The sequence below is a fragment of the Pongo pygmaeus genome, chromosome 1 (genome assembly GCF_028885625.2).
Source record: "Pongo pygmaeus isolate AG05252 chromosome 1, NHGRI_mPonPyg2-v2.0_pri, whole genome shotgun sequence".
Classification (NCBI taxonomy): domain Eukaryota; kingdom Metazoa; phylum Chordata; class Mammalia; order Primates; family Hominidae; genus Pongo; species Pongo pygmaeus.
This window is the reverse complement of record NC_072373.2, coordinates 228,366,278-228,377,988: the sequence shown is the minus strand read 5'-3', so window position 1 is coordinate 228,377,988 and position 11,711 is coordinate 228,366,278.

Here is an 11,711-nt window from a genome sequence, read left to right as displayed (position 1 = left end):
CCTGGCTTAGCATCCATGTGGACACCCTGGCATGCGACCATCCATGGTGGGCGAGCCTCCTCCCGGCGACGTCCCAGGAGAGGTCACCACCCTCCCATTGTCGATGGCCGAAGAGTGTGTTCTGAGGGTTTTGCTTCTTCCTCACTGATCTTCTAAAAATTAAGCAAAACCAAACACAGCAACACGTCACTGGGGCTTTCCCCATGCTGGGGACACTCCCGACAGCCAATGTCTCGTCCCATCCCTGGGCCGTCAGCAAACCTGGCTTCCCTTTGCCTCTGTGCTGCTTCCCTCTGGCCTGAAGACCTGGGGGCGGCCGTGCTTGTCGCCTGGGCTGTTTCCCACCCCTCCAGGACACTTGGGAACAGGTGGATTTAGAGGCTGAGCCCAGGGCCCTGCCTCCGCAGGGAGCTGGCAGAAGGGAGTCTCTGGGGTCAGAGAAGCCTCCTCCCTGCCTTGGTTGGGCTGACTCTGTGGTTGCATTGAGGAGTGGTCAGCGGGGCGTCGGGGGCTGGTGGGAGGTCGAGGAGCTGCAATGAGAACCCACACCTTGGGCAGGACTCGCTGAGGAGAGCGAGCCAGGAGGAACACAGGGCGTGGGGGGCAGGGAGCGCTCACCAGGGGAGCCCTTCAGTCCCAGGCACAGTCTCCTTGGAGGGGTTTCCCAAAAGACTGGCCTGCGTGGTCCCAGCCTTGCGCTCACGGACAGTGCCTTGGGCATTGAGAACGCCCCGCTCTTCTGGGAGCCACGCCCAGGCCCCAGCAGGCTCCTTCTCAGGGCAGAGACGGTCACTTGCTGTGGGTTCTGTCTCGGGGGGGCCCTCCTTGGGCCAAACACATCTGGCCTTTTCCTAAAGTCAGCACCGCCAGAGCCGGGCCAAGTTAGGAACTGCCCCGTCTCTTGAGGGAGCCGGCGGAAGGGAGCCTCTGGGGTCAGACAAGCCTCCTGCTTTGGTGGGGTCATGGAGAGCCTGTTCACCTGGCCCTGGGCCATTCCAGAGCCCTTGGCACAGCCTCTGCAAGAGAGCAGCTCACCTGGTCAGCCAGAGACCAGCATCTCTGCCCTGCAGGCGGGCCCTGTCCTCAGACCCTCCACCTACCACTTTCCCTGTGAAAAGCCTGTTGGAGCTGGGGAGGGTGGCAGAGAGGGTGGCCCCAGATGAAAACCCACCCATGCCAAACCAGACCCTTCCTTGCTGCTTGGAGGACAGTTTTTTTCCAATTAAAACCTCAGATCCAGGAAGGGGAACCGAGCCTCCTGCCTGCGGCCCCCAGGAGGAGCTCCTTGCTCGGGAGGTGCCCGGACCTGGAGCGTGGAGCCAGGATGCCGCTGGCATCTGTGCACTGGGCCGCAGGGTGGGATGACCCAGCCTGCAGACAGACCTGCTCCCGGGCTATGGTTGCCAGTGCATATGGACGCTGTCTGCCCTCTGAGGCTGGCAGTGACCCGACTGAACGCAGCCCAGTCTCTGAAGGGCGATGGCGCTGATTTCTTTATGAGGTAGAAGCGAGAGTCCCACTCTGGATTCAGACACCAGGAGGCGTCTTAGTGGCCCCTCGGGTCCCAGCGCCCGGCGAGCACTGGCACGTGGGAGGGTCACAGCGCTGCCTCTGAGTGAGCTGGACCGGAAGCCTGTGTCATCTGTTAAATTTAGTGTGAGCCTCCAAGGGAGGCTGATCAGGGTTTCAGAGATTCTGCTCACTGGGGGCTGAACCAACCGTCAGGCTCTGAGCTGCAAACTCGCAGAAGGGCACTCAGGCCATGATCAATTTGTTAGCGATAGCCGCCATAAATACCCGATTCCCCATCTGGCTGGACAGCTCCGAGTGCGCTGATGTTAACTAATTGCCCGTGGTGGGAGCTGTTGCCGGACGGGGCCCCCGCCTCCTCACACCTGCCGCGCTTCCTGGATAGGGTGATAGGGATTGGCCTCCATCCACGGCCCCACAAGGTACTTCCCAGCAGATGGGGAGACCAAAGCTCTTGGGGGTGGTTTTATGTCAGACTTGGGCCCACTGAGCCTTTTTGGGTCACAAGAGGGGTCACCAATAAAGGGGCTGCTGGGTCCCAGAAGTCTCTGGAGGTAAAGCCCTCAGCACTTCCCTGGGGGAACAGCAAGCTGACCCCTGGCAGCTGGAAACACTCAGCCAACCTCTTCCAGGGACCCCCAGTGACCACTCACCCACCCCCAGACACCGAGAGATTTAAGGGGAGCCCGAGATGCTGGCTTCCAACCAGGAGAGGGCACCTCCCCGTCATCAGGAGCCCAGCCCAGATACGCCACACCTGGGCGAGCTGGGCGGTCTGTCCCTGGGGCAACTCCAACCTCCCAGCCTCTGTGGCCCTCAGTATTGCTGGGAAATGAAGGCTTGAAAGCAGCGGAGAAGCCAGAAACCCTGCCCTGAGGGGCCTCAGTCGCCTGCTCCAGGGAGGGGCAGGAGAGGACAGAGTGCGTCTGATCTGGGGCTGCTGGCCATGGGAGGGTGCTGGGCATGAGAGGGCTGCTGGCCATGGGGGGTCCTGGCCATGGGGGGTCCTGGCCATAGGGGGTGCTGGCCACGGGGGGGATGGTGGCCATGGGGGGTCCTGGCCATGGGGAGTGCTGGCCATGGGGGGTCCTGGCCACGGGGGCTGGTGGCCATAGGGGGTGCTGGCCATGAGGGGTCCTGGCCATGGGGAGTGCTGGCCACAGGGGGTGGTGGCCAGAGGGGGTGCTGGCCACTGTAGGGGCACTGGCCAAGGGGGAAATCCGAGGCCTCAGCCAGGCCACATTCACCCCAAATCTCACATCTCATGAGGAGGTGCCGTGAGGCATTCCTGAGCGAGGACCCTGCTTCCTTCAGTCCCTCAGCCTTGGGGGAGGGGTCCCTGGGGAAGCCAGGCCCAGCTGCGGATGCAGGGTACCCTCAAGCTGGGTGGGACTGAAGAAGGCCACACCACACACTGGCTGTAGCCAGAAGCCCCAGTCCATGCAGGGGTCTGAGAAGAAAACGCTGACTTTGAAGGGCACAAGTATTAGGAGCTGCAGTTCTGGGGCCACCCCGTGGTGTCCTGGCGCCAGTGGGACGGCCCCTCGACAGCTTAGTTGGGCTCCACTCAGGTGGGCGAAGCCCCTGGGGCCTCTTCCTGACCCCCCACCCCCAAATCCCTCAGGGCAGGGCCGGTTCTGGGGGTGGCTGACTCCAGCCTGCTTCCCTGAATTAAGACGGACGGCAGCTTCTCTAGGAAAGGAAATGTATATCAACAAACTTCCATCCCGGAGATCAAACCGCTTCCTCCCGCCCTCCCCAAGCACCTCCCATGCTGCCCCCCTCGCCTGGCCCCCCCAGTCCTGCTGGCCTTCCCTGGCCCCGCGTGCTGGCTCAGGGGACCTCAGGAGAGGTGATGGGGGTGTATGTGAGGTGAGCTGGGCTGACCAGAGCAGGGCCAAGGGGCCACTCTGCACTTTCAAATATCGTTAGAGTCAGCGGGCTCCCGGCAAGCACCAGAGGAGCCCTGGGGGAGCCCCTGCCCATGGCTTCCCAGTGCACCAGGTCAAGGCCGTTTCCATCAGGGGCATCTGAAAATCCCTCCCCAGGAAATGCCTGGCCAGGAGGAACTGGAATTCCGAGCTCCTGTCCTCAGGAACTGATGGTCTTGTTGGGATTGGCATTAGCCCTGGGTGACATCACCTCCGGCAGTGAGTGGGTGGAGGGGGAGCAGGGGTGGGGTGGGGGGTGGGGGGGGGAACGTGGCTGGCAGCCTCCTCCATTACCCCTCACCCTGGGGGGAGCCACCAGCTCTCAGAGCAGTTGGTATCCCTGGCCAATGGCACTGTTTAAAAAAGCCAGAGAGTGTGGCATGGAGAAGACCCAGCACCCACCCAGCCTGTGAACTGCTCCAACCACTTTCCAGAGACGGCTGCTGTTGTGCAGGGCTCCCCAGGCAGCCGGGATGGGGGCACCAACAGGGGCGCTGATGGGGCATCCTGGAGGGCGGGGCTGGCGTTGGGGCTGAGGTGCTCCCAGTCACACCTTCTCTTAGGGCTTCCTGGGAAGGTGCCAGTGCCTGGCAGGACAGACCCTCCATGCGTCCTCTCTGATGGCCGCTCCCCTTGAGACTCAGCCCCACGAGACTGTGGGGAGGACACGGGGGGAGAAGCGTGGACCTCCCGGGAATCCCCGCTGGAGTAACATACCCGAGCCAGGCCGGTGGGCTCCATGGGCCAAGAGACCCCCACAAAGACTCCTCTGCCTGCGCCTCTGGCTGGGGCTCCTGGAGGCTGAGCCAGATCCAGCTCCCAGGATAAGGTGCGGGGGCATCATGTGGCTCAGACTCCCCTGGAGCTTGTGTTCAGAGGGCAAGGTGCTCCTGGGTCCACACTGTCACACAGGTGGGGGTCTTGCTGCTCCCCTCTGAGAGGCTCTGGGCTGGCAGGGTTGAGGGGTTCCTGACTGAGGACCAGGAAGAACGGGGACCGTGGACTCGCCTCTGACCAGCCCTGGTGGGCAGCTGTGTCCACAGAAGCCTCCACAGGAGGATTTCTCACAGCCCAGCCCCAGCTGTGAGAGAGCCGAGGCCTCAAGGACAGGTGATGGCCCAGGACCCGGGGCCAGTGCCACCCAAGCTTTCAAGCCCGCTGTGCCTGCCCCGCACTGGCTGCACTTTCCAAGCAAGGGAGGTGGAGGTGCAGCTGTGTTCTGAGGATGAGCAAGGATGAGAGAGACCCAGAGACAGAGACAGAGAGTTGAAAGGAGGGAGGGGAGGATGCTGTAGAGATGGAGGTTCTGAGACCTCACTCAGGGCATTGGCCTAGGCGCTGGGCTTCTCCTGGCAGCTCTGGCTCTGAGACCCTGGACGAGGTTGGCCTAGAGAGGCAGCTACTGCAGAAAGGCGAACTCCCGAGAATCTGGCTGCCCAGGAGCCTGGGAGGTGAGGTGGGCAACTATCCAGAGGCCTCATCCTGTCCCTTCCTGCCAGGGCCTCAGTCCGGCCGTCTGGTGCTGTGCAGGATGGGGCTGGCTCTGAAATAGTGATCACCGCGCCGGCCACGGGGCAGCCTCTGGTGGAACCCAGGGTTCCCTGCAAGCCAGGGTGTGCCAGAGGCTCTGGGATCATCTGGTTTCAGGCCCACGTGCTCTGAGGGACCTGCGTCTCACTGCATAGGATACTTGGGTCCTGGAAGGTGAAGCACCTCCTGAGACCCCCGCCCCAGCCGGGCAGCCTCCGAGCGTCCGCACCCTATCCCACCACGCAGTGACATGGAGGGGCCCTGTGCACTGGCTGGACACACTCCCAGACCTGCAGGGGCCCCGATACCGAGAGATGGACTTACGGCCCATGCAGAGGGAAGACAGTGGCTCAGGGACACCAGCCACATGCCAGGGGATGGTTCTGGCCAAGTGGGGGCCCCTCCATGGGGGGCTTGGAGCACCCCCCATCCACTTGGCCAAGGCTGCCTGCCCGAAGGTTGACGGCTTAGTGCAGCAGCTCTGCCCGGCCAGCGTCCTCGCCCCTTCCTATGCCGGGAAGAGGCGGCAAGCTGTGTTTATTTAGACTCCCTCAAGCTGACAGCTTGAATCAGGCTAATTTACCTGAAGTACACCAACCGTCCTTCTATTTATTTTACGATATTTCACCAGTGTAATCCAATCCCCACCCCTCATCGCCTGTTTACCGTGGCCCAGGACAGCGCATCTGTCCCTCATAGCCCGCGGCTGCTGCCCTGCCTTTCAAGGACGGCAAAGACGTTTCCGAACGGGGGAGCCCGGGGGCAGGCTGGGCTCGATGACAGCTGGGCGGCACCCGGAGCCTTCGGGACTCAGGGTATGGAGTTGGGGTGTGGAGTAGGTGCCCACAGACTGGGTGAGGCCTCAGGGTGAATGGCCGGAGGGGGCCTTGCACCTGCATAGGGGTTCTGGCCTCACCTGGGCAGGGAGAGGAGCTGTTGGCGCCAGCCCAGCAAGGAGGGCCACTATGACCCCAGGGCGGCACATGCTGTCTACTCAGTCTCCCTCATGCTCGGCCCAGACAGAACCATTGACCCATTTTGCAGAAAGGAAAGACCTGGACCTGGAGTCACTCACCCAGCCAGCATCAGGAAGGCCTGGCTGCTCCCAGGATCGTGCTGCCCAGGCTCAGGGCATGGGCCAGGCAGGCTGGACAAGTTACCCCAGGGACAGGGCTGGGGCTGCTGGAGGCAGAGAACACCCTGGCCCAGTGAGAGAATCCACAACCCAGCCAAGAGAAGGCCGTGACTTCTGTCCTAGAAACAGCTCGACAGAAGCAGAGATCACGCACACAGAGATGGTTTTGGCTATTAATCCTGACAGAGAAGAAGCAGGAACGGCTGTGTGCCCACCTGAGGGAAACGCTTGCTGAGCCTGCCGTGTCCAGGGCTCGGGCATCAGGCAGGACTACAGGGGCCACCCAGAGGCCATGCTGCTGCGCAGACTGGATGATGGCTCAGCGTTTGACAAACACCTCTGAGAATGGGCTCTGTGCTGGCGCCAGTCCTGGTCCGAGGGTGCAGCCACCAAAGAAAGCTCCTGCCCCAGCTGCGTGGGAGCTGCCCGGCCAGGCTAACCACAAACTCGCAAAAGACAAGTGGACAAATACCTTTGAGAGGAGGTTGGAGAAAGCAAAACTGAAATACAGCGGCCCAGATGAAGGGTGCTCCATGGGCAGTTAGGAAGGGCTTCCTGGAGGAGGTGAATTGGGGCTGAGGTTGAAATGCTGAGGCTGAGCCTCCATGGGAGATCTGGGCAGGAGTCCTGGGCAGAGGGGAGCCTGTGCAACGGCTCTGGGGTGGAGCTAATCCTGAGCATGGGCGGCTGGAGTGGCCAGAGCTCTGAGGCTTGTGAGAGGTGAGGCCACGAGGGCCTGGTGCTCACAGAGCCGGGGGAACATGGACCAGTCCAGCTCTCCCAGTGTCCTCTAAGCTCGGCAGGCAGGAAGAGCATCAGTGATGCCATCATCGTCCTGTTCAGGATGCTGGGGTTACAGGCGATTGTAAATTAGATTTCCACACCATCCAAAGTGCCTCCAGGACGTTTTCTTTTCCCCAAAGTGTTAACAACAGACAAACTCTAGAGTTGCTGCTCCCTTCTGTCCTGGATCCGTGGCCTGACGGGGTGGCTGCTCTGCAGCGGTTGGTCACCTGCAGGGGGAAGGGGCCCAGCCTGCCCGTGGGGTCCCCTGGCCTCCCTCAAACCCCTCACTGCCCTAAGCCCCAGCAGCCTGGCCACAGGGAAGGCAGCCTCCTCTTCCTCACACCCTGGGTGCATCAAGCGGGCAGTGCTCACCCCAAGCTAGGGCTTGTGGCCCCGGGCCCTGGGGGCTGATTTGGAGATGACAGCGCCTCAGTGCCTCTCAGATCCCAAGAAGGAGGGCCAGTGGCCTCCACCATCCCGGCCTGCAGCCCCAGGGCCACCTATGGCTGCTGCCTGCCTGGGCGTCGTACGGAGGCCAAGGGTTCAGGGGCCTTTGCCTCTTCCCATCCAAGAACGTGAGCGAACCATTCCCTGATGTGGGGCAGGGCCTGCGAGGGGAGGGGAGGTGGAGCCAGGCTGGGCCGGGCAGGCAGGCACCAGGGGTCAGCGGGAGGGTGGGCCGGCCCGGGGGGGATGCTGTCGCCCGTCTGCAGCGCCAGCTCTTCTCCTGCGTGCTCCCTCCCGGGACAGGCCATGGGCTCGCTGGGCCATACGTCTCTGTCAAAATCTCTATGAATAAATTAACCTTTTTAAAGATTAGTGCACTCTAATACCTCCGGGTTTTTTTAAACAGAGCAAATGCTACAAATATTTTGCCGAGCATGGCTGGTGTGCAGGGCTGCCGTCGGCAAAGGCCCCGCCCAGCGTCCCTCAATGGGCCGGCCCTGCCAGCTGGACCTCCACCCAGGCTGCCCTGACACTCCAGGAGCAGGTGCCGGCCCCCTCGGGGGAGCAGCGTCGCCCTGTGGGGCGGAAAGTTGAGGGCGTCCACCCCACAGGAGGCAGGAGGGCGTGGCTGTGCCCACGGGCAGAGAGTCCATTGTTGCTGGCCTCTTCCTCTGAGTCTTTGTGCACAAGATGGGCTGGGCAGTCATGGTCCCTGGAGCTGTCCACGAAGCCACGTGACTCCTGGGGTCAGATGGGGGCTGGCACTGCTGTCACCCACCTTGGTGGCCTTCGTCTTGTCAGCCAGGGGTGGAGGCAGTGTGAAGGCGGAGTGGGGGGTTTTAGAGTCAGGGGCTGGGGCTTCTCTCCAGTGGTTGAGGAAGGGGGTGACCCAGGCAGGGGCTTGGGGTGCAGGAAGGCAGGAAGTTGAGAAACACTGGCGTTTGGGGGCCGTCGAGGTGGGGGACTCTGTGTGTGGGCAGAGGGCGTCTGTGAGCTCAGAGGGTGGGGGTCTCTGGGCAGGGAGAGAACAGGCCGCAGGGGCTGCTCCCTGGGGTGCCTGGCTGCAGGTGGAGGAGTGGGGCTCTTATCCTGAGCCCAAGGGAGCCACTGAAGGCTGCGAAGGAAGAGGTGACGTCACAGAGCTGGGACAAGGCCCCCAGAGAGCAGGATGGAGTGGGGCTGGTAGAGGCTGTTGCAACAGGCCCGGTGAGGCCATGAGGCCAGAGTGGGAGCACTGAGGGGAAAGGAAAGGGCCCAGACGCCCGAGCCCTCTTCTCAGGACAAAGTCACCCTCTGACCCACTCCAGGGTGGTCAGCTCCCCGAGGGCTGGGCTTGGCCGCGGCTGGTCCCTGGTTCCCAGAGCCCGGCCTGGCACAGGCAGGAGCTGAAGAGCTCACACCTGGGGGGACGTGGGTCCACATGTGCCCTGGAGCCCCTGCCTCCCTCTGGCCCTAAACCGGCTCACTTTCCTGGGAGCAGGGTTGACTCCCCTCAGAGTCCCAAGCTCCCAGGGCTCCCCGCAGGCCCCAGGGATACAGTGTTATCTCCACTGCTCAGGGGCCCCAGGAGGGAGCTACCAGCGGGGACCTCACCCACCACGCCCCTCCCCTCATGAGTGTCGGTCCAGAACCGTCCAGCTCTCCCCGCAGGAGCAGGCAGCCTGCGACCCCTGCCCCAAGGCCCTTGCACCAGGTGAGGGTCCTCAGTCAGGTGGGGGCTCCAAGGAGCTGTGGCGGGTGTGGGGTCTTCTCCTCGCTCCCAAGATTTGTATCCAGGCCTGGCCCATGAGGGGCAGCTGGGGTCCCTCCCTTGTGCCTGCTGTGTGCCCGGCACCAGGAGGAGAGCTGGCCCCTGGCCTGCCAGTGTGCAGACCCCAGAGGGAAGAGGAGGATGACGGGCCTTGGGAACAGGGCTGGGCAGACGGGGATCCCAAGCCTTCCTCAGAGTGTGCGAAGCCCCAGGCTCTCTGGTGAGGAGTGTTCGCTGCTTCATTTCAACAAATACCCTCTGTGCATCCACTGTGCACCAGGCTCCAGCTCTGTCCCGTCCTGGGACATCCTCGCTGTGGCCCCCGTAGAAGGGGAAGCCAGGCTCCCGCCCTCACCTGCTGGGAGGCAGCAGGGCCTGGTTCAACTCCTGGCATCTCCACCCAGTGCAGCCCCTGGGGCCAGCCCTCCCTGGGTATTTGGGTCTTCCAGATGCTGACTGTCCTCCTCCCTACCTCCTCACTCATTTGCCTCCACTTAAATGCCTCTTCCTCCAGGAAGCCTTCCCTGATCCCCATGGCTGAGTTTGACCCCCCGCCCCACCATCATTCCCGGTCAAGGCACCTGGCCCTTTGTGGTCACTGGATGATTTCACATCTCACATTCTCCCCTGAGGCCTGTGGGTGCTGAGAGTTCAGGTCCCCTAGTCAGCAGGATGGAGACGGATGGGGGAGTTAGACAGGGTGGGAAGGGAGCTGGAGTCTCCCTTGACCAGGCGAGGTGGGGCATGTGGAAGAGAGGACAGCCCCTTGCCTGGAAGTGGACAGGCTCCCTGGGGTGTGTGTCAGGCTGGGGTGAGTGAGAGGAGCCATCCTGTCACCACCTGGTATCATCACCACCTCCATGACCCAGCCCTGCCCAGAAGGCCCAGCCAGAGCCCTGAGCCCAGCTGGTATCCAATGGCAGTAGGTCAGCCCACCCTGAGGGAGGGTGTGGACGTCCTGCTGGCCAGAGCCTGTCTTAGTAGCCTGCCTGGAGACAGGGCCTCCCCAGACTCCCTGGGGGCCAAGGAATTCCGGCCTTCTGAGGCTGTTCTAGACATCATGGGTTACAGAATCTTGAGGAGTCAAATGGCCCCACTGCCAGGGTCTGGCTGGAGACCCCAACAGGGGCCCCAAGGTGGTAAGCCTCAGAGAGCTCTAACAAAATGGAGTCCAGCAGCCTCCCCTAGTGATGGATTACTGTGCCCTGAGCCAAAGTCCTGGGGCAAGGACTTGGTGAGAATGAAGTTTGTGAAGTGGAAGCTAGACAAGGAAACTGAGGCTTCATGAAGCTAGGTGGTTGTGCCAGGGTCACCCTGCTAGCCAACAATGTCAGGGCTGGGCTCAAAGGCAGGCACCTGGCCCTGGGCTGGAATCCCCTCCATGGCCTAGTGGGGAGGTAAACTGAGACAGGAAGGGCAAATTCAGATTGAGTTTCATCCCAGGGCGCTGGCCCAGCCACAGCCCAACTATTCTTCCACCTCGTGGTGCAGCCTTGGATGACCCAGCTATCCCTCTGCCTCATGTTGCAGCCTTGGACAGCCCAGTTATCCTTCTGCCTTGTGGTGCAGCCTTGGATAGCCAAGCTATCCTTCTGCCTCATGGTGCAGCCTTGGACTGCCCAGTTATCCTTCCACCTCATGGTGCAGCCTTGGACGGCCCAGCTCCTCTGGCTGCACTTCTCCCCACACAGAGGAAAGCTCAGGCTGAGGTCAGGCCGGGAAGAGTTTTGGAGCACACTTCCTCTTTTGCACTTGGCTTCCCAGTCTTGGCTTCCCACCTCTCACAGCCTCTTCATATTTTCCTCTCACTAAACTAAACACTCCAAAGCTGGAAGGGGCTACTAGAACATTCCTTCTAAGGAGTGGTGAAGGGACCTGGGGGGTGAGCCAATATGAGAAAGAGCCCTCAATTTACCACTTTGTGATTCATCCCTGACAAACAAAGTCCCCAAGGGCTTTGGGTACCAGCCGGGCAGCTTGGCTGGTCAGGGCTGGGCCTCCGCAGCACCTCTCAGAAGTCTGCTGTCCTGAACATGCTTTTCCGGAGGGAGTCCCTTGGTTTGGTCACTATCTGGGGCTTCTCTGTGCGGCTTGGAGGGGGCTTGGAGGACTGGCCTAGGCAGCTGGGTAGGAGCCCCCCTTTCTTCTTTGCATGTCCCAGGGGCCTTCTGGGGATGAGGACCGGGGAGCCAGGCAGAAATGGGGTGATGGCAGAGCATTTTCTGGTGGGTCCTCCCCGTGAGGCCTCAGGTGAAGCTGGCACTGCCCAGACAACTCTGAGACTCATCCCTGCCCCCGAGCTCCAAGTCAGGGACCAGGACCTGTGCCCCCAGCATGGCTTCCCTTAGGCCAGGGCATGACTGTCCCCAGCCTCTCTCTCTCTCTGGGTTGAGGGGTGCCCAGCCATTGCTTCCCACTTTCCTAATTGCAGCTCTTCCCTCTGGCGGGGATGCGGGAGGGGCAGCATGAGCCAAATGTCCATCTTCAGCCGGAAGTGACAGTGTGTGGAGGGTGCCAAACCTGGCCTGTCTGCGTGTTTGCTGTAGGAGGGCTCCTGTGTCCCCTGGCCCCCAGGCACTGGGGCTGACCCTCTGCTTTTCCA